This window comes from Chiroxiphia lanceolata, chromosome 14, assembly GCF_009829145.1.
Source record: "Chiroxiphia lanceolata isolate bChiLan1 chromosome 14, bChiLan1.pri, whole genome shotgun sequence".
In the NCBI taxonomy this organism is placed as follows: domain Eukaryota; kingdom Metazoa; phylum Chordata; class Aves; order Passeriformes; family Pipridae; genus Chiroxiphia; species Chiroxiphia lanceolata.
The window spans coordinates 7,427,557-7,454,009 of NC_045650.1; positions in this window are offsets into that span (position 1 = coordinate 7,427,557).

Genomic DNA, 26,453 nt, shown 5'->3' on the forward strand with positions numbered 1-26,453 from the left:
GATTCTAAATGGCCTTAAATCACAGGTTGCTTCCACTCCTGTTGCTGCGTGCAAAACTCAGCTGTAGTTAGTTATGGTGCTGTAAAACTTGTTGTGACACCAGTTACCTGCAACACAGTAGTAGGTACTTATGACATCTTGAGTATTAATGCTTCCAGCTAATCTGGAAAAGCTACCAGGTACAAGAAAATAAAACACTGATGGTGTTCTGTGAATGAATCAGGGTTTTCAATTATGGTGTTTGGTTTTTTTGTGTGTGTGTGGATTTTTGTTTGTTTGTTTGTTTTGTTGTGGTTTTTTTTTAATATATAAATGTTTTAAATTGGTACAAAAGATTTTATGCAAAAAGAACTCCGGAAAAATCTTAATTAATTCTCAAATAGTCAGGGACATGCATCAAATCTGTATATTAAAAATCTGGATTTGTGGCATTAAAAGAGTAAAAAATTAAAACTGGGCTTCATGATTAGTTTTTCCACTGACTTTTCCTGCAACAAGACAGGGAGCAGAGCAGCATCCAAGACAGGAGAAACAATGTCACTTCATCTCTGGCAAGTGCACATGTGATGGAAGGAATTACCTGCACAGACAGTATGCTAATAAAGTGTCTTGGACTATATTAAATTGGACTGGCTATCAACTGGTTCCTGAAGGAAGAAAGTTTGGTATGTGAAGCTGTTATCTGTGGAAGACTTTTTTTCATTTAACAAGTAATTCACTGCAATTAAAATAAAAATGAAATGGCTTTCACTGTAGTATCCTCAGAGAGTTTACCAAACCAATATTCTAACTATGTGAAGGCAGAGTAATTTTTCATCCATCAGGTATTTATGGAAATATGTCTATTCTTTCCCAAAGCAGAAAATGATACATTTTTTTTAATTACATTTTCTAGGCAGGAAGATTTTTTGTAATAGAAATTTTAACATAGTGCATAATTTATGGATTCTGGGAACAGGTGATTAAAATGTTGTCCTCAGTAGAGGCAGTCCAAAGGAACCCTTGACATGCATTAAGATCACTTTTATTTACAATGTATTTTTGATTTTATACAGATGCATGTTCACGTGGAATTTTCACAGGACGAGAAAGAACAACACTGTCTGGGTCTATTTGTGTTTATAAGTCTATTCTGTGTTTACAGAGCAGTTTATATTATGTTCTGCTTTTTAAAAAAAAAATCAATATGGGCTGTTTTGAAAACAAGAAAACTGTAATTAAAGGCACTGATGGATAGTTACATTAACAGCTCGTCAACAGCTAATCCGAGACCATCTGTTCTTCAGTGGTCTGAAAAGGTTAACAGCATATGGATGCCTCTACTTGCCACATACTATAACTTACACTTGCCAGGCTGAAGGAATGGTGCTACAGTGTAGGACTTCTGGCAAAGCACGTTGTGCTGAAGTTCAATTCGTGCTGCCAGAAGTGGCCACATAGGACATAGTTTTTCTAGGCAGGCACATCATTAACTAGTGTAATTATTATTACTTTTACTTTTTTGGCAATGTGGTTTAGGCAGACTCAATCAGCAAGTGTGTGTATGTCAAGCTGAGAGACAGTTAATAGGTGTTATTGAGGTTTTGGACTTTTTATTGGTGAGAACTGTGGATATAAAAAAAAACCACAAAAAACAAAGACAAGTAAACAAAAAACCTCCCAGCCCCCCCCCCCAAAAAAAACAAAAAAGGAAAGATTTCAACAATTTCCCAGAAAACACTGAATATCTACAGAAAAACTCTGAAGTTGATAAATGAACAGTGCATTACTTATCTTCTACTCAAAATGGATTTTTAAAAATTATTCCGTGTACAATAAATTTTCAATATATTGTAGTCTCTGGGGCAGAGCTGTTGTGTTTGGGTGGAGCCTGGCACAATGGACTGTGGTTCCCAATCAACCCATGATTAGCAGTTCCTGTGAGGTGTTAAAATCAGGGCTACAGCTGTGCTTCTGCCCAGCTTTAGGCTCTGACCTGTGAGCAGCCTCCTCGCTGGGGATGGTGTGAGAAGAAATGACCATGCAAGTTATCTTCTCCGTTTGTTCTTTCCCACTTTATCATCAGCGTGGTTTTCATCACGGGGGACAGAAAAGAGACATGGAAGAGGTAATGGTAGTTTTGTCCTTTTGTGTGTGTATATATATATATAGTATATAGTTCTTTAATGATATAGTTCTTAAACTATAGTTAATAGCTCATGAGCTCTGCAGGGTAAAATTGAATTGTTTGGGTTAGTTGAAATATCATGAGAAAAGGTTTCTCATTTTTGCGAGTATGTGGATCATGGGATAGCCATAAAGGAAACTGAACTAGGAAGAAGGTAAACTATGGTAAATGCAGGCATATGGATTAAAGAGGCAATTGAGAAGCTATCATCCACGTTATTGATTTTCCCACAGCAAGGATATCTTCATAGCAGAGAACTTGGTCTTCTTTCTACCACCCTGAAGAGAAGTGGTTGTGGGAGATCATGGGTTATTTCTCTCAGCTGGATAAAATACTTGAGGGCTTTTGTTTGGCTGAGTTTACGTATTTGACTCTAATGTAGGCAGATTCACTGGAAGGTGGAAAATCTGTTTAAGAAGCTGAAGAGGTGAACTGTGTTGCAGTGACTCTTCTTTTGTCAGTGTGTAAGAGCTAGCTAAAATGTGTCAAGAATATGCTGCACTTCGCCTGTAGGACTCTTCATCCTCTACAGTAAAAGCACGAACCTGTCACAGCATTTGTATACCTGAGTTAATCAATCTACATCACTTATGGAGTCTGAAATGTGGACTTAGCCTGCATTTTAGTTATGTAAGGAATGGCCTTCTGCCTGCACCAGTGTTACATTCTCAGTATAGCTGTCTCTGAGGGCAAAAAAGCCAACAAGGTAACTTCTCACAGGATAGCAAATGGCATATTTTCTAATGTATTATCACAGAATGAAGTAGAGTAAAAATCATTTAACAATGAATCATCAAAAATGTCTCTGATGAATTTAAAAAAATCGCTAAAGTATTTCTGAGTGGTTGAGCAACCTCTAGAGCAAGACATAACTCTTGTAACTGTGAAAAGAACTAAGTGAACAGGGATTATAAATTAGAGAACTTTATTCATAATAGTATCATAATAGGAACAAGCAGAAGAATAATATTACTCTATCAAATACGTATCTGGATTCCTATGAAAGACATGAGAAAGAAATTGAGAAATATATACAATGAGAAAGAGAAACTGAAGGTCTTACCACAGGGTCAAGCTTATGATGTAATACTTGGATTATGACATTGTAATGTATGGATACTTGAAGGAATAATTCCCATAGTATAGATTTTAAATAATATTTGAATTTGACAGGGGTGTAACTTGCCAAAAAAACCCAAACCAAACAACAACAAAACAAACAAAACAACAACAAAAAACCCCAAATCAGGTGATACTTCTTTACAATAACTCCCTCATACCTAGAACACAGATAGGGCTTAAATGTCTGTAAAAGTACAGCAAAAAGAGTAAAATCCCTCTGATGATGCACATCTGATACAGGCCCCCAAACAGGGAAGCCCAGGTTTTTGGAGACTTTTGATGAACATTCATTAAACTGCAAGATTTTAGTTCAGTTTAATTACCACAACATATATAGATAAAAGACAGACTGCATAGGAAAATAGGGTGGGGGAATGTCACTTTGGAAGATGGATCATGAAACAATGGAGTTTGTGCTCTTCAGGAAAGAATAGAAGACAATGAAATAAAATAATAGATTTCAATAAACTTGGGTAAATCATGGACTGTGCTTCATGTGAACCTAGATTGGGTGAAAGAAGGTTAAAGAGACTGCAAGGAAACAACAGCTTTTATTTCATTTTTCCTTCTTTTAATGAAGGAAGGGGAAGAGAGAGAGAGACAGAAAGTATAACAGGAGTCCAATTTGGATAAATTAGGAGTTGTTAAATCATCTTAAAAATGTAGTACAGAAGAACTGAGGTTAGTGAGGCTGAATATATAGGTGCAGAAATAGGAAGGTGAGGGTACAAAATGAGATGCAGTTATGTAAATGTATTCAGACATTATATCTGTCTGCTACCACTAAGGAAAAACAATTTTTTTTTTAATCTCAGTGAAAATAAGAAGTTACAGAGCAAGAAATTTCAGGCAGTACAAATGTTTGATATGTTTTTCCTTGACAAAAAAGGTCAACTGTGATTTCTTGAATGAAACAGTTAATTTTAAGGCCAAAAAGGCAAAATATTATCTAATAGAATATACAAGAATTGGGGTATATGTTTTCAAGACAGTTGGACCACATTAAATTAATCCTGAATCAATCTCACAGCCAGTCACAATGATCTTAGAGATGTTGGAGGACAGGTGAGGCTGTGGAAGACTGATAGTGGCATCTGTGATTTTTGAAAACACAAGAGCAGGAGAATTACAGGTGAGGGAGCCTAATTTCTATTTTGGGAAAAACAGTGAGCTAAACATACTGCTTTTGAAAACCTACAAGTTAACAACCATCAACATGGGTTTGTCCAGAACAAATCTTATAAAGCCAATCTAATTTTCTTCTGTGGCAGGATAACAAGCCTTTGCATAGAAGAGAATCAGTGGATGCATAATTTTGATTTAAAGAAAAATCTTTTGAGACTTTTATAACATTTTCCAAACTAGGCTAGGGAAGTTAACCCAAAGTTTATGTGTAAATGGTTAGAAAAGAGCACTCAAAAAGAACTTATCTGTGTTTTACTTTTGTTTTGTAGGTTGTAGCAAGGAATTTTCCTTAGGAATCTGAGCTGTGATCTGTTTCTATTAAATTTGTTCATAAATGATCAGGATGATGGAAAAGATAATGTGCTTGCCAGATTTTTGTAGTCTGACAAGGATTGCAGTAGGGATAGAAGCAATATTTAATTCTTGAGGTAAATGCCTGAAAGAATAAAAAGCACAGAAATGCCCTCTTGCATAGACAGTGATGATGGGCTGCAAGTATACAAAATGAGGAAGAGTTGTCCAGCAGGAGTTCTTCTGGAAATTATTTGGGGAACATTTTGGTTCACAAATATTTTGGTTCAATGATTTTGTGTTATTTCATGGAAGTAACTACACTGAGATTCTCAAGCAGACCTGGCCCTGTACCAACAGGGCCTCTTGAAGAGACACACCACACCTAGTGCAAGACCTTTTTATTTGCTGTTTTTTCTTTACAATGTTCTTGTTGTAATCTCCAAGTAAATATGTCCCAATGAAAGTGCCCAGGGTGCACAGCTGAAGTAGATGGGAGGGCTTCTTACAATTAAAACTTAGGAAGGTTGTCCTGTACTTTCTCAGTCCCCTTTCATACCCACAAACAGACAGATGTGCTGGTTGCCTGGCTTTAACTGCCAAGTGTCATCATATTTTGATTCTGATGCCTTAGGTTTACTGCACTGTAGGTCCTCTGATATGTTTTGAAGTAAACTCTGCTATTGATACATTATTAAGTGGATATGGGGTTAGTACATCCTTAGAGTAAAATTTTTCCAAGGGTTATAATTGCTTCAGTGAGAGGCAGGTTCTGTTTGATTCTAGACATACTGAAGATAAATATTTTGCAGGCTGAATTTCCAAGTACTCTCCAGTACCTTACGTGAGCATGCTGAAAGTTCTGTTTACATCTACTGCATCACGAGAAAGATGTATACTGGTATCACTGCACATAGGCACTATTATATTTTGTCCAGTCTTCTAGGAGGGGGAAAAGGAAATAATATGGTTCCAGTGATAAATCCTTCATGTCTCAATTGGAAACTAAAACACTGCCCTGCAGAAACCTGCCCTGCAGGAAAGTTATTGCTTTAGTACCAAGCAAAACACAGCTTGTCAGCTTCCCCACAAAAAGTTTATTTGCTCATGAGAAAGACCAGGAAATCTGGGATGTATTTGGACCAGATCTGGATTTTACATACTTTGAAAATCATATTAAAGATAGTCTTCATATATTTAGGGATTTGAATTTTCCTCATGAATGCAAATTCTTAACACTTTTCTTACAAAAAGCAGTGTCTTTTTCATAGGTTAACATTATCAAAGTTACTCTATAGTTTAATTACAGTTTTGTGTAAGGTTTAAAAGAAATAGTCTTGCAGGGCCTTCTGCTCCAAAAATTGAAATTTACATTATCTGTATCTGAAGTATACAGAAGTATTTGGATATTATACATTTTGTCTGAACTTGAAATGCTACATGAACGCCTTTAGCATTGTAACAGAACAACCTAATGTAGAAATATGTCCTGGTCTATGAAAGTCTTTATAACCACTTTGATTTAAATATGTTCATCATAATTATAGCAAACTAACCTTCCAGCCTTCTTGCAGGTGTCTCTAATTTATAAGCCTTGGGCCCATTTTTCATTTGGACTTTTTAAGGTTGTTTGATTTACTTTTTCTTTTTTTAATAAATTGGTCATCCTCATATCTTAATAAAACAAAAATTGAATTACATGCACTACTAAGCAAGCATGACAGAACTTTTACCAGCAGATGTAAAGTGTGAAAACCCGTGGGAAAATCCTATTCATTTTAGGTTCCACTTGAGAACGCTGCAGTGCACTGCAAATGGTTTCAGTCTTAACACTACTGAAAAAGGTAGAAGCTGGGGAACAATGGAAATCAATGATTTGAACCTAATTAAAAAGACCTGATAAAAATTCTAGAGAGCCAGATGGCAAAGTCAATTTCTCAGTATAATATCTGTGCTGACAAAGAATATGATGAGCTGTTGACATTCTGCAGGGGTAGAATGATCTTATCAGCAGGATGTCAAAGTATTTCTTTAACAGTATTAGGCTGTCCTTTTATAACTATTGTACACCTGAGTTAATGTAAATCATTTTTCTTCCAAGAAGCATGAGACATAATGTTTTTTTCTCAGATGTCATAGTACAAAACTCACAAGTTGGATATTTTGATAAAAGCTTTAGACTTTGACTGCTGAAGGCTAGACACATATATGATTTGAACATTAAATCAGTCCAATTATAGGTGTTGGAAACACGAGCACTTTTGTGAGTATTTATATCTATATTTGTGTTCACAGTTTCCAGGTAAATCTGTTCAATTAGGAATAAATTCTGGAAAAGGATGTTCCCTATACATATGTGTAGTCAAGCATATATTGCTGTGCCTTAGCTGAGACATTCAGTTTTTGTAGAAAATGCTTAAAAAGACAAAATGAATAAATGATGTGATGACCCCATAGCTGAAGGAATGGTTTCCATGATCTTCTACCTGTAATAGAGGTTTTCTTTTTAATTTATTCCTGTATTCAGAGATCTAGAATGAATGCCACTGCTAGTAGGATCACGAGCTATTGAATTTTGGTTTAAAAAAATGGTCACCTGAGTGTTATTGATGTTAGGTTTTGGGAAAACATGACTTGGAAAGCTTTGTTTATTACTGAATTATCCAAGCAGTAGCTGATTCACTGCTGGACATTCCAGATCCCAGGGGAGCTGATGACTGGCACGAGCATAAACTGTTGTTTCCTTGCAATAACTCATGTCTATATGCTCAAGACTACAGTTGCAACACGTGTGAAAAAATTAGGAAAAGAAGCATTTAGTAATTGAATATATTTCCATATGTTAAGTGGCCAGGATTTCAAGGGCTGGTGATAATTTCAGCTGGGATTTTTGACTGGCGCTGTTTCAGTCTAGGTACTGGACGGTGGGGTTCACTGGTATTTGTGGCCAGGCTACATTTCACATTCTTTCTGTTTTCTCTGTGCTTAGTGACTAATCTTTCATTGTGCAGAGCAGCTTAGACATGCCAAATTTAATTTTTCTGAGGTGTTGCTAAATATATGTCTGTATGTGACTTTCTTATTTTTTCCATCCATAAAAAGAAACAATCTGCATTAACTGCCTGTATTTCATGCATTACTACTTTTCATTACATGCATCAAACTGGTATCCATTTCTATGTTTATAAATATTAGTGTTTCTAACATAACCATTACACATTTAGTCTTTTGAATTCAGATAATATAAAACATAAATTACAGTTCTTTGAAAAACCCTCCATAACTGGTACTGGATGATATCTGATTCAGGAAGCTAAGGTATAAATTTTAAGAACTGATGAATCTTCCTTAAACTACAGTAATTAAAGTAGCTTTAAAAATCTGGTCTATGGATAAAACAGATGATAGAAATGTACACAAGTAAAACACAAGACTTGCTGACAAGGTTTGTCTGGCACATAGCAAAGCCTACAGTGCAGTGGGAACAGTTTTGAGTAATTGAGCATTGAAATCTTCCTTCTTTATAGTTTTTAAATAAAATCAAAAGCAGAACTGCTGACTAGAAGTAATATTCTGATCCCAGCTTCAAAATCTAAAGCAACCTAAACGATTCCATTTCACCATGTTCTAATTCCAGTTTTTTCGAAACACCCTCTGCACCCTTTGAATATGTCTCCCCTATAAATTTTAAAAGACTGGCTTAAAATAGGATGTGGCTTGTGGCAGTTATTGACTTGTGCCCTTTATTGAGACATTAGACCTCATTATACTAATGTCAGAATTTATCTCTGTCCATGTTGAACATTTAAACAGGACTAACACTTCTTATTAAGTGATAATTGATGAGGTGACATAGAAGAGGAGTCTCCCTTAAACAAGATGTAGCTTGGGATAATCACAGTTCCAATAACTGATCACCAACTGGTTGTTGTGTATAAGAGCTGTCACTAATACATTGTTGTATAGAAAAATACAGTTCCTATTTTCACAGTGTAAAAGTTCATTTCAATGACAGTCCTTTCTCTGTCCTCAAGACCTGAAATCTCCCTACAGTGGAAATATTAAGTGTGGCAGCATTTACCTACTGCCTGATAATTTTCTTAATTAAAAGTGAAACAAATGTGTTCTGTAATAAAGACTATACATATATTTCCTTCATGATATAGTTTAATAAGGTATTTCATAACTGATTAGATTCAATCTAATCTTCCAGGATTTTGAAAGCTAAATTTTTGCTTTTAATCTGTATTTTTGTACTGTATAGATATCAAGATAATATTCGTAATACAAATTACTTATTCAGTTTGTATTTTTGAAGTTGAAATTGTAATAATCATTCGGTCCTTGGAGTGAAAGTAGTTTTTCAGCCATTATTTCTTTACCCTTGTGTTCCCCAATTACTTTGTGTGTATGGTTTTTCTAGCTCTCCATTTCTTGACGCTGTAGTTCTGTTTTATTGTACAGCACATCTGCAACACTGCTGGGAGTATATCTGATTATCTCATTACTGGATCAAATCTTTAGTCTCTTGGGTCACAACCTTGCTTAATGTTCTCGTGCATACCCCTCCAGACTTCCACTAAAAACAGCACTTTATGCTCATAAAAGCAATTGGTCAGGACATAAGCAGCCAGAAAAGTAAAAAATGAAGCAGTCCAAGAAGTACTTGAGGCTTTTGAGTTAAAAAAAAAAGAAAAAGAAAAAAAAAGTGGTTTATGGTACCAGATTTTCATTGGATCTGCTTACCATGTTGGTCTGTCATTTATTATTTTAGGAAGTGAAAACATGGGGAAAATGGAGCTTAAAGTTGAAGACTACTTTTAAAAATATAATTTATGATCCATGGAAAGAGAAGCAAGAACAGTTTGATTTTTCATATACTGGTCTTTCTTTTATCTACATTAGATGAAAATGGCATTATTTTATGAAATGTGACAGTTTCATATTATGAAGCTATGATAGAATATAAGGAGAAAAAAAAAAGGCTCTTGTTTCCTGTTAAATGGCAAAACTTTTCCAACTTTTCACGTTCAATCAGTTGACAACAGAGGAGCAATCTGTTCTGGAGACTTCCTGACAATAGGTAAGCAGGCACAGAGTCTGTATGAGATCCAGCAATCATAATACACAACTGAGGCATCTGGGGGTTTAAGGCCTGGTATGATGTAGTGTCATCTATTAAATGCTTCTAATAAAATTATGGATGTAATCTTTGTGTTCTAGAAGAGTGCAACATTCAAACATTATGTTATGGGAGCTACACAGAACTCCAAATGAGAACTAGAGTACAGGCATAACTTGTGTTAGGGTGTGTAATATAGTCATACATCTAACAACAAAACAGTTGTACATCTCTTGGCAATTCTAATAAAACGATGTCAATAAAATGTCAATAACAACGAAGATGTCAATAAAAATGGTCTAAAAGTTATAGGTGCTGTCTTTCGAGGAAAACCGGGCCATCATTGAAATTTGATATAACCTTCTGAGAATCTGCCTGATGGGAAGATCAGAAAAATACCCATTTTCCACCTCAAGGTAGGAGGTGGAAGGGGCATGAGAGGGAAGAGTTTTGCAGATCCTCTAGCAAAGAAGATTTTAAGGCTGAAATAACTGCAGTGTGAACTTATTGCCACATGTAATATTGCCTCTTGATTTATCACCTTGGAAACAGCCTGAAGTCTTTGTTTTGTGTAGTAGTTCTATCGTGATTTAAAAGCAGTGGATGAGTGAAACATAGATCTAATAAGATTTAACTCTTCTGTGGTAAGAACATATAATTAGATATTAATTGCATATTTCTGGCCATGATTTTTGAAATAGAGAAACCTTCCATCGTGGATTAACACAGTTCTTATCATTGTATCGAGTTTCATCTTCATACCAGTAAATTTGTTCTTCTGCCCTTTTGGGAGCTTTTTACACAGTTTTTTTTACTGACCTACCAAGTTCTTATACAGTAATTTGACAGAAGCGGTGAAACTTTTTTTTTCCTTTTTTTTTTCTCCAGCTGGTGTCTTATTTTCTATCTAGCATAAGCACTAATGGCATCTCTTTATAGCTAGAACGCTTGTTCCCCTGGGAGAAAAGGCTGTCCAGATCTTTCCACCTAAGATGCTAATTTATTTCTAGAGCAACTTTAAGGTACTTTTTGTTTACTTCAAAGATTTTTATACACATGGGTGGCTGCAGTAGCTAAGAGGGTATAAACTGCATAGATCTCAAACTCAATGCATGTTAATATTCTGTAATCAGTAGATTCTTTAGACTACAGGAGCTGTGAAATGGCCACTGAGCAGGTTTTCACTGGATTATTTCTTGCTTTCCCATTGTATTTCTGCTTGTTGGGAGGTTTTTTTTGGTGACCTTTTTTAAAAACTCTTTTACCACCTTTAGTACTGGAGAATGAACAGAGATGAAATAAGTGCTTCTATTTATACTTCTAAAAACTGTTCCCCAGCTCTCGGTTGTATAGAGTGGCATTGCACAGGGGTTTCAGCCCATGTCATATTTTGCTTCTGGCACATGGAAAAATTAAATCTTAAATTTCTTTTCTTTTTTTTTTTTAATAATGTCAGCATCTCTGATAAGGAAAATTGAGTAATAATTTTAGAACATGCAAAATACCATTGCTGGATCTTCTGAAAGTAAATTGTTTCCAAATATCACCATTCTCTTAGTGTTATATGATATACTGTATTGCTGATACTCTTCTATACCATATTTGAATGGTTTGAAACTTACTGACTAAAGTGGTGCATGCTTGAGAATCCATGCAATAGAATGTTAAAAACAAATTAGTAAGAAAATTGCAGCCAAGTCTTTTCAAAGAGAACAAACTTACCTTAGTTGGTTGCCCAGAAGTTGGACAGTGAAAGTTCATATGAAGTAGAAATGATACTCCTCAGATAGACACTGGAAGAAGAAATGTTTGGAAATAAGATGACTATGTATTTATGTGTCTGTTAAGAATTTATTAAAGGGCTTCTAGAATTGTAGGATTTTAATTTAAAAAATACTATAGCTTGCAGAAAGAGTAGAAGAAAAGCAGGCACATGAATTGCTCTAAAGGAATGAAGAACATACTGAATTTTTATAAGGAAGTAATGTGAAAATGACATGATGAGCAACTGGTTCTTCAAGCCTGTGTTTTGTTTGTTTTCAGAATGTTTCACAGAATAAGCTTCACACAGTTTCCTCATGTTTTTTTTCTCTTTAAGGGAACTTAATGTTGACAAATCCAAACAAGGAACTGCGTTGTTAAAAATCGCTCTAGTTCAGTCCTTTTGAAAGGAACACAGGTTTTCAGAAATTCCTTAGAGTCCATTCTCTCTCTCAAACTCTTTTAAAGGGTTCGAAGTTTTGTGATTTGGTTATTAACCTGCAAAAGGCATCTTTGGTTGAAGAAGCTTGTGCAGTCTGCATGTTAAGATGTAGCACCAAACATGAGCATTTTGTCTACTGGTATAATGAGTATAAAGCAGATGTGAAAACTGCTTGAATTATGCAACCTAATTGTAGGATGGTGTTAGATTATTTTGTTTCCACTTGTGAGTCATTCACAAATCAATCTCAGATTCCACTAGAACACTAATGATTAACTGGTATAAGCTAAATGGTGTTAACCAACAGCTTTCACATGATTTCTTGCTAAGTGTTCATTTTGGTGCAAGTTAATGGCCTCTATTCAATTCTTATGTTATTCTACCTTTTCTTATGTGATTGACAATCCAGAAAATAGCCAAAAAAAAGTGTGTGTAAACCAGAAAAAATCTTGAATAGCTGAACAGTTGTAGGGAGCAGCAGAGCTTATTAATAACAAACACATGATAATAAAATAAACAAGTTCAATGTCTTCATGTTTCAGAAATTTTAGACAAAAAGCCTATACTGCTTTTCTGAAAATATGCATAACTGGCACTCATAAAGCTAACCTGATATCATGCTGTTGGCTTGAAGAACTGCAAGAGTTGAGCCTCAAAAGCTGCTTAAATAACTTGTGCCAAGCTGAGGGATGCATGCTTGTGTTTGTGTGTCTGTCTGTTAGAGAAGTGTTTATTAAATAAACTGAAATAACAAACTTCTGTGGAAATTGATATACTTAGTATTTTCTCTTAGTAATCCTATAGAAATCCTATTAAACAGTCTGAATGATTCTGAATGAATTGTGGAAACCACAGCACCTGTAGTCTGATGCTGTTCTATTTTTCCTTCTAATTTGCACAGGAGGAGGATTGATGTTTCTCACAGTAGTTCCCCTTTTGTGTTTCTTTTGTAATTTTTATTGGTATGAATTAATATTTAGCCACTTCTCATTTTACTAAATTTTGTTACAGGTGTGTAGTATCAGAATTCCCCTTGAGCACAATCCTTCTAAGTGCAAAGCATCACGTATCTTAAATTCCTCAGGTTTGCTCTGTGAGCTGAGCCCAGTCAGTGCTTTGAAAGACTGTTCTTTAATTTTGCAAAGCCCTGAATTTAATATTATTTTGACCTTTTTAATATTCTGGGTTTAGAGTGTTCACCAGGCTGCAGTATTTCACCAAGTGACTACAATTTAGAATTTGAATTGGGGATTTAAGTAGGAGAGGACCAAAATAAATTTCCTTAATCTGTAGATGAGATAGTTTAAATAATCATGGTTTCCAGACTGTAATTTTCTATTCTTCTTCAGCAACTCTTGCTTCTATAGTTTCTTCCTGGAAGTAAGATCTTTTATTTAATTAAGATTATTGAGCTTGTGTATTAAAATTTTGTCATGTTGCTGATATACCTATATGTGTGTCATAGTCTGAGAAGTGGGAAGTACTTTTTTTTTCAGTGCTTCCAGAAATTCTTTTGATCCTTCTTTATTTTGGAGGCTGTCAACTCTTTATCTTCCTAAAATATATAGGTATAGATGAGTTAACAGAACAATTCATAGGTGTAGCTGTCAAATTGCACAAAGCTATATAAAAATACACAAATCTAAACATACACAGTTTGGACTTATTTGGGCCATTTGTATCCTCTTTGGTGATCTTCCTCCTCCGTCCAGTCTTGTATATCAGAAATCAGCTGATGCTGACATTGGGGTAAATTCCTCACATCAAGGAAACAAACATTCTATTTTCTTAGATTTTCAGACTGGGGAGAGTTTTGATTCTCCTCAGCTCTCTTCACATTATTTGATTTGGTTGTTCTTCAGATTTCTTTGAATTTATATGCATTTGATTTTGTATTTTATAGAATGCTTGAGGGCAAGATAGCTATATTGTAGGGTAAAGTGCATTGTAGGTTAATGTGCAAGTGCAAAATAACTTTAACATAAGAAAGTATAAGGAAAATATTTAAATAGGTCTTGGTGGTTAGAGGTGTTAGGAAAATATTTACCCCAGAATAAGTACCTGTGGAGTCAATATGTACTGAATTGACCATTTCAATTGGTACTGACTTGTACACTCCTCCTGTGATATACACAAGTTGATTCTGGGGTCAGCAACTGTTAAGGAGTCCCTAGAAACTGTTTGTTGACTGATCTATATGTAATTAGGGAACAAATTGGAGGAGGTCATTGAAAAGGGCAATCCTTATATCAGAGGCTGTAGGGGATTATCTCATCTGTCTCATTGCTGAATCAGTCTTATCCCTTTTCCAACCAACAAAATTCAATTAACTTTTATGAATTATTTAGCCACACTGAAATCTTAGATAGTATTAATATTTGTGTTTCAGCCTTTTTTGTGCAAGGAATATAAAGTATGTCTTCTTTGTCATCAATCAAACTCCAATTGTAGAAAGTAATTTTCTATTTCACTGTTTTACGAAATATCTTCTTAATCACGCCTGATGTTGACTGAAAAATATTGCATACTAACTATTGCTTATATTTGAATTATGAATTGCCTCTGGTGAATGTCAGGAATTCTATGTAACTTAAATGATAGATTTTTAATTTTTTTTTTTTTTTTTAAACTTTGGGTTTTTTTTACGCAATGGCAACTTTTAAAACAAACTTTAAGAACTTCAGTGCTACAAGATAAATTGCAATCTACTGCTTCAACTCAAGAAGGGAGGAGTTTGAACAGTGTTGCTAAAGTATTTATTTCTTTGGCAAAGGAGTTTAGTTCTTACCCAAGAAACTATGCTAAACTAAGAATAAAACAGGATTGACTTGTAGACAGGAAAAAACTTATTTTTTGAGTGTATCAAAAAATGAAAGATTGTCAGTCCTTCACTCACTTCCTGCACTGTTCTTAATAGCAAAGATCTAGTCATCAAAACTGAGAAATTAGGAACTTGAAGACTTGACAAGCCAATCAAAATAACGTTAATGTCTCTTGCAAGCACTCAATGAAATAACAGACAGAGAGGCTTGGGGGAGGAATACCAAGACTGCAGGGGATAGTTACTGAGCCACTGTTGTCCTTGTTGTGAAAGGGTAAAAAGTTCAGTGCAACTTAGTCACCAGCTGTTTGTCCAAACTCCTGGGTGAGTATTGGAGTCTGCAGTAGTTCCGTGTTGCTGCTCCAACACTGGCACTCATTCCTGAGCTGGGGACTTTGTGTAGAGTAAAACAAGGTGAATATGTATGCAAAAATGGGAATCAGAGCAGGGACAGTGCGAACTGCATCTCTAGACCTTGAATAATTTATATCAGAATTTTTCTTCTCTAGTATTTTGGCCATTCCAGTTACACTGTCAGCACTTCTGCATGTAAATGAGTTATCCAGAAGCTATGTACTCTGCTTTCATTTGAGCTGGGACAATATTACATGACATTCCCTTTCCTTGAAATATCCTATCCTTCACTATCAATCAGATATTTTATCAGTCCCCTCTTGTTTCTCTTGAATTTCTTCAGGTTGATTTAATATTAAATTTTACTATGATTTTTTGTGGCATCCTTTCCATTTACTTCAATTAAATGTCTGAGCCTTGTGGGGCAAGATAACTTTTATTAAAATTAATAAATGGGTGGTCCTTACAGGTCTGCATATAGTCACTTGTAGTTTCTCCTAGTTTCACCAAAGCCCAAGACTCTAAAGATAGAATAAGATCGTAAGGGAGATGGACATCTGAAGACTGAAGAATTCATGCCATGAATTTCAAATGCAAGTAGCTAATTTTTTTCTTAAGGAAGCACAAGTACAGTGTTACAATCAAGCTGGAGAGACACCTTTCTGAAACTTCTTAGTCAATCACACATTACTTAACAAACATGATTGGGTGAGATAGAAATTTACTTACAAAAGCACAGAAGTTTCCACTGAAATTTGGCATGTTGATTGTAGATGTTGAATAATTTAGAAGTCTCAGCAGTGCTGCCAATGCCAGTAAGATATGCTAATTCCTAGCACAAGAATGTACCGTTCAGTACCTTTGATTTCACTCTCTGCACTTAGAATAATCTTACCTTTCCAGTGAATAGAACTCAGAACTTATTTTTCTAAGTGTCAAAAGTGTGTGATAGAACAGCAGCATATGTCACAAAAAGCAATATTGGAAGTTCTTTGTGTTGTACAATACTATAAACTTAACTCTAAAACGTAATATAGAAAGATGCATGTGCTTTATCTTCTTCCCTTTCAGTAATTTCTCTTGCGTTACATGAACAATAGTTGGGAAGTAGAAATTTTTTAATAATATTTTTTTTCAGTTGTGTGTGGATTTCTCACTGTGTCAATAGAAATGATTGCATTGATATTAGCTATTAAAAACAGTGCTATAGATTAATTTTTAGTTAATTATTGTAGTCTGTGATCTTGCAAATAAAGCACACCAAAGTCAGGTTTCTTCCTTTTCCTCAATAGTTTGCAATGCCTATTCAGCAATATAAATGTTATACAGGTGTAGTTTATACAGCACTGTTAATTATTTGGTTAGTTAAGTAGCAATATTAACACTCATTGTTACTATAGAACTGAATTAAGATTTCTGCTGTTAATTATAATAGTTCACCAGTTTTTCTGGAATGTAAACAAACTTCATGATCTCAGAGGTCTTTTCCAACCCAGTTGATTCTATGATTCTATATAAGTGCAATTCCTTGAAAGCATTCCATTTCCCCTTCAGTTCTTTGAATGGTCTATTTTTTTTGCCCATGGTTATGACATGAAGATTAATAAGAGCACTCTGACTACAAGAGCAATGTCTTTTTCTCACATAAGCAATGCCGTGAAATCTAAAACAAACAAAAAAATCCTCTCAAGGAGTAGAAACAGATTTTAAAAGGAAAAACAGTTTTAAATTTTTAGAGTAGGATGTTTTATTCTGTTAAATAGCTTTAAACAGCTTACAATGTTTTGTTCTCATGATCACTCTGGCCTTGACAGGCTGGAGAGGTGGGTCTGTGCAAACCTCATGAAGTTCAAAAAGGCCAAGTGCAAGGTCCTGCACCTGGCTCTGGACAATCCCAAGGACAAATAACAGGCTGGGTGGAGAATGGATTGAGAAGGGGCCCTGGGAGAAGGGTTTGGGGGTGCTGGTGAATGAGAAGCTTTCTTCAGCTTTGTATTGTTTTGTTTTACCAGTGCCAGTACAGTGAGATCAGTACAAACCCTCCAAAACCAACAGAGTAACCTGTGGAGTAGGAGGGAAATTATATTCATTCAGGTCCTTTCTACATTCGGATGTAGGTATAAGTGTTAGGTGACTGAAATGTAACTCTGTTTACTGTAGTTTTATTTTAATCCTCTGGGAATTCATTAGCATCTCTCTCAAATACTAGTGTTCAAATCCTGCCTATAAGAGAGCAAATAAGAAAGGTAACAGAAATGATTTAGTGGAAGATATTTTCCCAGGTTATGTAAATTCAGCTAAAGAAATACTGCTTTGTTCTGGGTTTCCTCTGCTTTGTTGTAGTAAAGATGCAGAAAAAAATATGGATTTCCCTCTTGAAAAATCATTTATCAGGATGACAGCTGAATAATGAGTGCAATTCACTAATATTGTACTATCTCCTCATTGGGGATTACAGTGAACAGGAAGGAAGAAAACCGTTGTGGAGTTGTTTTAGGAATGGATTAGGTGAACTGCATGGTTTTGTTTCCTTGAAAATCCTATTTTACTACAACAGTGAGGGTGCTGGTTGTTGTTAATAAAGAAAACAAAGGCAAACAATTCAGATCTTAAATTGCCCTTGATAAGGTGGTCATGCTTGCCTAAGTTTTCTGTGTTTTCAGTAAACCATGAGGAATGGTGGTTACTCAGTGATATGTATGTCCTGAATGCTGGATAGAAAATCTATAATGTTGGAAATGCTGTTTCAGCTGAAGAATACCGCTTTCTTTCCTCCATGATTGCTCTCTGAAAGTTTTACTTTTAAAGGCAAAATTCCTTATAACTTAATTGTTTGTTGTATATATTCCTCATGTATATACACACATTTCATCTGCATTCAGACACAATGTGTCTGTCTACTAACTGACCACCACTAGACTTTTTTTTCTCCTAGAAGTTTGCTTTCTCTTACTGTTTGTGTTGGTCTGCAGTATTTGTCTGCAAGAGGTAATGTGTCTGGTGTGGGAGCTGTGTTGGGATGTGTTCACCTGAAGTAAGAGATGTCATGGAATGCTTAATAGTTGGGCTTTATAAAACATATGAAACATAGGGTACTTCCAGAACATTACTGGTTCTGCTCTGAAATCTAAAATCTACTTTATTCACTACCACAGCATAAAACAAGAATTCTGTAAGTTACAGATGGTCACCAAGTTGACAATGCATTTACCGAAGCAGAAATTTCCAACCCACTGAAACTCTGCTTCCCATGTGCTCAAGAGACTCCTGGAATAACACAAAGTGACAATATGCACGGGTATGCAGGCGAACACATGATGCATGCAGCATATGTTATACCTTAATTTCAGATTGAGCTGAGGGGAATTGATAGAAAAAACATCATGCTCTTAGGAAAAAAATCTTTTTGGTACAATCAAAACGCCTTCTCAGTTCCAATAGGATGGTCTAGAGATGCAGCTACTCAGTTCTGTTTCATGTGGAACACACCACTGTCCTGGCTACATAAATGGTAAAATGCTCTCCAGCTTTCACACAGCTACCTGTGACAATAGTCAATACTTATACCAGTAGTTATCTTCATGATTAATAACTACTGCAGTTTTGTTCTAAATAATGGAATTCTAGGCTTCCAATATATTGCTTTAAATTTTTCAAGTAGGTAGTTACTCTCCAAATGTAAATTCATATTTGCATAGTGCATGCGGAACTTAGAGATTTGCAGTGGACTGTAAATGAAAACATATGGTTCCTGAAGTCAGTGCAGGTAAGAGAATGTTTTACTTCATAACATCAAAATAGCCTGCAAGTCCATTCATATAAACAACATATAAACCTAGGATATGAGAAATACACCCGCTTTCATATATTTATATAAATATGTGTACACACACCAGTGGTGCTTCTTTAGTATTAACGTGAACATATGTTTCAGAGTTTTACATTCAGATGTTTATTTTCCTTATTCCTCTGGAAAACAGTTTAGAAAATTGGACTCTGATGAAAATTTGGTGCTTAACCATCTGGTTTTAATCGTCTTGCTTTTTAATAGGTATTGGTAGGTTATTTTTCCAATTATTATTTTCTTATACACATTCTTTGGTGTCAGGGCTGAGGAATAAGGATAGAAAGGGCAACAAATCAGGTGCCTGAATACAGCTGTCTAGTGCCCTCCACCTCCTGACCTCCACCTAGGCATGAAATAGGACATCTAATTTCAAACCTTCCAGACCTGTTGGGACTGAGATCCCTCAGGGTATCTAATGTGGCACTGAATGCCTAAATTCATGGGCTAATAATGTCTATAAAGTAGCAGATTGTTTGACTAGTTCCTCTCAGTCCCAGTTGATTTATAGAGTTCTGCAGTTGTTGTTACTCTTACCTAAGAATGCACACTTCTGAGCTTAGAGTTTTGGCCTTCAGAAGAAATTGTAGTCAGATCAAAACCAAGGAAAAGAAGGATCAGAAACAAACAGAATACAAGGAAATTAAGAAAAGTTGCCCAATTTCGTCTTATGATAAACTATGATTCTTAAGAGTGACAAACTGACTTTTTTTTCTTTTTCTCCCTCCCTCCTCCTCTTCCCCCCAAACTGAGAAGAAACACTTCAAATTTGAGCATATCCTTCCGTTGCCTCAAAATTATCCAGGCCAAAATCACTGAACAATTTCTGAAATTGTTCAGAAAAAGAGGTATCCTTTCTCCTTCCCTTGGAGATCATCGGTAATAGCCCTCACCAAGATGTTAGAGACCTAAGTCCAGTTCTCAGGAAGATAGAGAGTCACTGTCCATCAAACTCCTTGTCCAAATCCCCTCTCTGAACCAGGTGGAGAGTGGATTTATATATGTGTATTCTACTACCTGGTTAAAGAAGTAGTAATTTCAAATGGATTTTTCTGAATTTTTATAACTGGAGCCAGCAAATATATTTGTATAAAATATTTATGTAATCTCCAACCCAGAGAGGGAATAAGTCACTAACTTGGTAACTCACCCGGGAAAATGGGCCACATAGCTATCAATCTCTTCTCCAAGCCTTAAAGATTTATGTGGGGTGGAATAACTCCATATAAGATAATAAGAAAAGCATGCATCAATAGTCCACCTAGGGCACTTTCTCCAGAAATAGTAAATGTGAGCTGAGATCAGTGCAGGCAGAGGTCTGACTGTCTGGGAAATCGCTCTGTGGAGCGAGCTGACAGAAAGACCTGCCATCCATACCATTTTTATGAATCTAGTCTCATGTTTTATTTTCTAACAGGTGCTGAAAAGGTGGCTTTTTCATTTAGGTTCAGATGGAAAGTTTCAATTGTCTTAATTTCTTTTCATTTCAAGTCCTCCTTTAACATTTGTTTTTTTGTTTTTTTCTTATTTGACTTTATACAGAAACTTTTTGCCCCTCTGATTTATCTTATTAGTGAAATATTAGTTTAAAATTTGTTCACCTTTTGGAAAGAATGGCCTCAAGCTCACCTATTTTTAGGACACCAAACAGAGACTGCAAATTAAGAAATATATTGCTATGACTAACAAGGAATCTGTTCTTTGTGTCTGGTGGTTTAAAAAAAATTAATAGGCAATTGGAGGAAGAATGGAATCTCTTTCTTCTGTTCAGCAGTACTGTGATGGCAAAGCCAGTTGCCTCTTTCTCATTTCTAATTACCATTTACAATAGAGGAAAGAAGGAAAAAAAAACAAAATCATGGGAATTTTCTGACTCCCCAATTGCTTTTCAAACTATGGTGCAATTGTTTCTTAATAAATAATGAATAAGGGGCAATAACAAGATACACCTTGTGCTGGAATAGACACGGCATAACTTTAACACTTCATAGTCAAAGAAAAGGTGAGCATCCAGTCTCTCTGGAATTGCCAGCCTTTTGGATCATCTGGCAGAAAGTACCATATGAGAAGCACAGCTGGGTCTTTGTCTCTCAGGAGAATCAAATGAAATACCCTGGTGTCAGACTCAGCTGGCTGAAAAAAAAAAAATGCATGCCCAGAGTTGTCTCCCAGTTGCCTGTAAAATGCCTTTTTTATTCCATCTTGCACTAACTGGAATTAGTTCAGCATTTTAAGATTGATTAATAAGTATTTTAATAATATTCAGAACATGCATCAGTCCCAAAGAAATGCATAGATGTCATGAAAATTGCCATTGGAAAAATCAGACTCTTAAAGACAAAGAAAGCTTTGACAAACTACAGGGTTTACCATGATTTCTATTTTGTTACTGTAATAACAAGTATTTTAAGCTTTCATTGCAGTGATACAGAAATTAAAATATTACCTAAAAATAAACATTATCATATCAATCAAAAAAATTAAAAGGGAATAACTTGGCCTGTTTGACTACTAGATGGCTTCCATAGGTCCTGATCTTGCAAATACATGCATGAGTTTTTATATGCATGGGTTTTTAACTTGCTGCTGGCAACTGGTACCGCTGAAAACTAAGAGGAAGTCTAACTCAAAAAGTCAGAGAAAAGCCCATGGAGGACTGATCTAGCTTTTTTTTTTTTTTTTTTTAAATTGGATTAACTTCATCTTCTATTCCTCTGAATAGACTCTGACTGATAGTTTTGTGACAATACAGCACTCATATTGTTTCATTTTGTGATTGTTTTGACTGGTACACATGCAATTTTCATAGGTGGTGAGAATTGCGTCTAACAAATATGGCCTGTAATTGTTGGGGTGTTAATCCAGTTAGTCCGTTGATGTAGAGATTGTACTGGCCATACTTCATAATGTAATAATGTACATTACATACTTGGATGACTGTAAAACCTCCAGGCCCCAAACTGTCACTCTTCTGATGTCTTTATCTGGTTGTCAGTAAATCATAAATATTAAGTGTCTATGGATAGGCTTGTACAACAAAATGGTATTTTTTTAAAAGTGAATTTTTAGTTCTGAAACTGTGGGTATGAACTCCCAAGCCTTATATCAGGATTAGGTGAAACAGTCTGGGATTGAGGTAGATGTTCATCATCACCTTGTTCCATCTGCTCAGTGCTGAGTGATCTGGTCAGTTGGAAAGTATCTAGATTGTTTTGTAGAATGAGTGTTCAGCTGCAGGTGCCAGTATGCAACTCCACATCTCTTCCTGTGTTTGTAGTGTATTACTGAGACTGGTTAAACCTTTCCAAGCAGATTTGATGGTTTTTGTGTTTGTATTTTTGGTTTTCTTTTTTCCGGAGAGCCTAGTAGGCTGAAAATGGGAGAGCCCATGAGGAAATTAGCAATGTCAACTACTACTTTCTAAATATGTTTCTTACGAGAATTTTAGTTGCTTAATGTTGAAATATAACTATTATTTGAAATAGCAAATTCAAATATAGAGTGTCGTGTTATTCCATAAAGCTTTATAAACTGAAAACATTTGCTGAAACCTAATATATATTTAGGAACTATCTCAGGGAAACCCATGCAGATTTTCCTGTTGCAGTTCTTCTGAAATTTCTGTGCTCAGACCACATGTTCTCTATTGTATTTCAGCATTAGGAAAAAAAACAAACCCTGAAAAACTGTACCATTGAACTGTTTGCTTTTGTGAGGGTAAGAGCACTTGAGCTGCAGCAGGAGTTGAAGGTAGATGAGGAAAATAGGATAATGTGCACAATAATGTATTCTTTTTGCATTTGAAATGTACACAGATTACTTCAAAAATATTAAATCTTCACCTGTGCTTCCCTCTATCACGTTGTATTGAATAGGTTTCAACCTGGATTGCACAACTAAAAATAAATGGCAAGAATTTAGGGATGGAACAGAGTAAAGAAGGCAACTGCCTTTGTAAGCAACAGTTTTGGTCTGAGTATAATTATTCTTTTGGATCTTAATTAATTTTTTCGACCAATTAGTTTCCTATATGAACCTCAGGTTTTGGTTTTTGACTGGGAAAGCTTTAGCACTCACTCAAGTTAAAAGCTTTATTCCATTGGTAACACTGGAACAGTGTGGAAGTTGAAGCTGTCACATTCCAGACTTCACAGAGGAAAGAAACTTAATAGTCTGGCTGTATTCTTCTCTTACATCTTATTCCAATATACTCCATTTTGAAGAATTTTGACATATTTGATATCTTCACAAAAAGCAATCTTTTGGTTTTGTTTAGAAACTGTATTCATAATTTTTCATCTTTTGTTAAATTATTTTTTGTTTACCTCAGAAAAGACATCCAGCTGTTTATTGAACCATGAATCTTACCTTTTCTTTTACTTACCTCAGTCATATGATGAAGTTGTGAAGGATTTTATCTTGTAACCCACTCATTTGGTATTATCTAGCAAAGCATAAATTATAATAGACTCTCTCATAGAAATTAGCTGGTATTTTATTTTATGGAAACATGAACATTTTGAATCAAACTCATCATGGAAATACATCAGGCATGAACTAAGCTTTTCAAACTCTCCCAGGGCTTTTAAGAAAATATGTAAAATAACTTGTCCTAAACTGAACTTTCTTAGTTTAATGCTTATTCCTCTGAGAACTTCACTTTTATGGAACAAATCTTGATGTAGCCTTTTATTGAAATAGAATAATACTGGCAGATACCTGGGAATATATACATCTCACTGCAGTCATATCAGCTGTAATATATGGGAATATATTTGAATATTTTCTACATTAACAAACACAAGCCCATTGGTGAGAATATATGGTTAAACATCCTGACATTCACTCTGGAAATATTTGCCTAGTGTATTCATTTCCAGAGAATATTATTACCACTTTAAAACAGACCGTTGGAGATTCAGCTGTGATTACTTCTTTAGGCCAGTTTCAGGATTACTGTGTCAGTTTATCTGCCATTATATGTCATGATGAAACTGTGAAACTGTTATATTAAATCTTCCAACTCTGTCTTCCTCCCCAATTCCTTCCCTTTCAAATATTATTTTTTGTAATATTGATACAGAATGATGACAAAGCCAGAGCTTTTTGTGTGTACTTAAGTTGTCGGTTTGTTCCGAGCACGAAATGCCACCTGTAAGACAAATCCCAAAGCTTCTGGTTCCAGCAAGGCATTACTGGTTTTGGAGTCATCTGAAGCCTTATGTGCAGGACAGAGGGAATGGTTTCTCCATCACCTGATAAGACGGTTCCTAAGTGTGAATAATATCAGTGTGTCCTGCTCACGCGACTGCTCATTCCTGGGCTTGTCTGAAGGACACACATTTTAGTCCATGCATCAATAGTCAAAGGGTGTTTACAGTCTTAAGTATATCAGATTCCTACAGGTTTAGTGAAAATGTAGAGTTAGATAGAGAAGAGAGGTCGTGTTAGTCCTGTGGATTAGAGAACTCTGTAGTATTAGCTACAGAATCGACATGGGAGAGGGCTACTGTGAGCTGTCAGTGCTCCATACCTGTACCCTATTGCAGCAGCAGCGCAGAAAAGCTTTAGTTAGAACCTATCAGAGATCAAAAAATCTTATCACAAGGCAGGAATCTCTATGAAAGCAGGCTTCCTGTGGGTCCACAGTGTGTAGAACAGCCTGTCATTTAGTTTTGTTTGACTTATTTAATGAAATTTCTATCTAAAGCAATCAAAGCATGCATTAGAGTCATTATCAGTTCTGTTGCTTTCTTTGTACCTGATTTGCAAATCGTCAGAACAATATCTTTGTTCTATAATGAATTAATTGTATTTGAATCTTCTATCATTGGCTGATGGCTTTCTTTGTTTAAATATAAATATGAAGATGCTGATTTATTTGGATTCCTGAATGCTGATTGTATAATTGTATCTTCTTGTGAATAATTGAATTATTTTCGTATTATGTTAATCTCATTTCCCTTAAAGCCTGCCTGAAAATTAGACTGACTTATTTACATGTAGAGGTGAATACCTAATCCAGAATGATCTATTTTTAGACTGTAGAAACACTCTTTTCAAATTTCTTCTCTATCCTTTTATGATTGGTGATGCTGGTGAGAGCACTGCTAATGCAGCTGTAGGAAGTAATATTTTTCCAAAACAACAGTTCTTGCAGGTTATCCTGCTGTAACTCTACAGTAATTAATCCTACAGTATTAATATCCTATTTAAGAAAAACCAAAACAAAACAGGAAAGGGCTAGTGAAGAGGGTTAGGCCCACATTATACTACATATTGTATAAAATGTATGTTTGAAGTTTCTGCTTATGTAAGTGGGGTTTGAAATAGTCACTAGCCTTTGCTGATGTTAACTGTTTGTTGCAGCCAAGTTATGAAATACGTTGCATGAATCCTTCATCCATTTCACAGGCAGAATCTTCTAATAGGAAAAAGGAAACACTCCATGTCTGAAACAGAAATTTTATTATTAGCCTAATTGAAGGTATAACACCCAAAAACCAGCATTAATTGAGTTAAAATGATAGTATTTGTTCAAATTATATACAGTTAACATGAATATGCACAAACATTCCACTATGTCCAACTTCACCTCTAGGTCTTAAGGTCAATGACTTCTCTCCTGGCATGAGCACAGGGTACAGAAAATCAATAATGTCCTATGACCTTCACTGAGAGAACTGTGATACTGATACTTTCTTCTTCGTTACGGTAAATTCTGCATTGGGTCATTTTATCATGTTTATTAATATGCTCTATATCTACACTGCTGTGGAATTCCACTTTACATCCAAATTTACTACATATGGTTTTGTTTACATACATTGGACTCTTACTATTTCCCTCTCTCTTATTTCTAAAATTGTTTTTGTGCACTTGCATTTTTTGATGATCATTAATTGACAATCGAGTCAATTTTTGTTGCTTATAGCCCTGAGATGTCTGGAATCATCCTGCCATTGTAGATTCAAGGCTACTGCTGTCACCCCGTGCCTGTTCTCCTCTTTGTGGCCTTTTGGTTTAGACAGTTTAGTCTGCACAGAGTAACTGTTTGTTATTACTAGAGATTTGTTTCAGAAATATATATATGTGACAATGGGCATTAAACCAGCAATAATATAATGCTAAGCAAAAACTATACCAAAGTAGGTGAAAGTCATGTTTTTTCATAGTTCATTTTTCACAGATAAGCAAACTAAAAAAAGGGCCCCATGCAGGTCAGACAGGTCCAGAAAAAGCCTGACCAGTCCAAAGTAGAACTGATAAGTTTTGACCAGAAAAATGAATGACCATTTCTCCAGTTGGAATATCAGTAAACATAAATGGTTGTTTTATTACTGA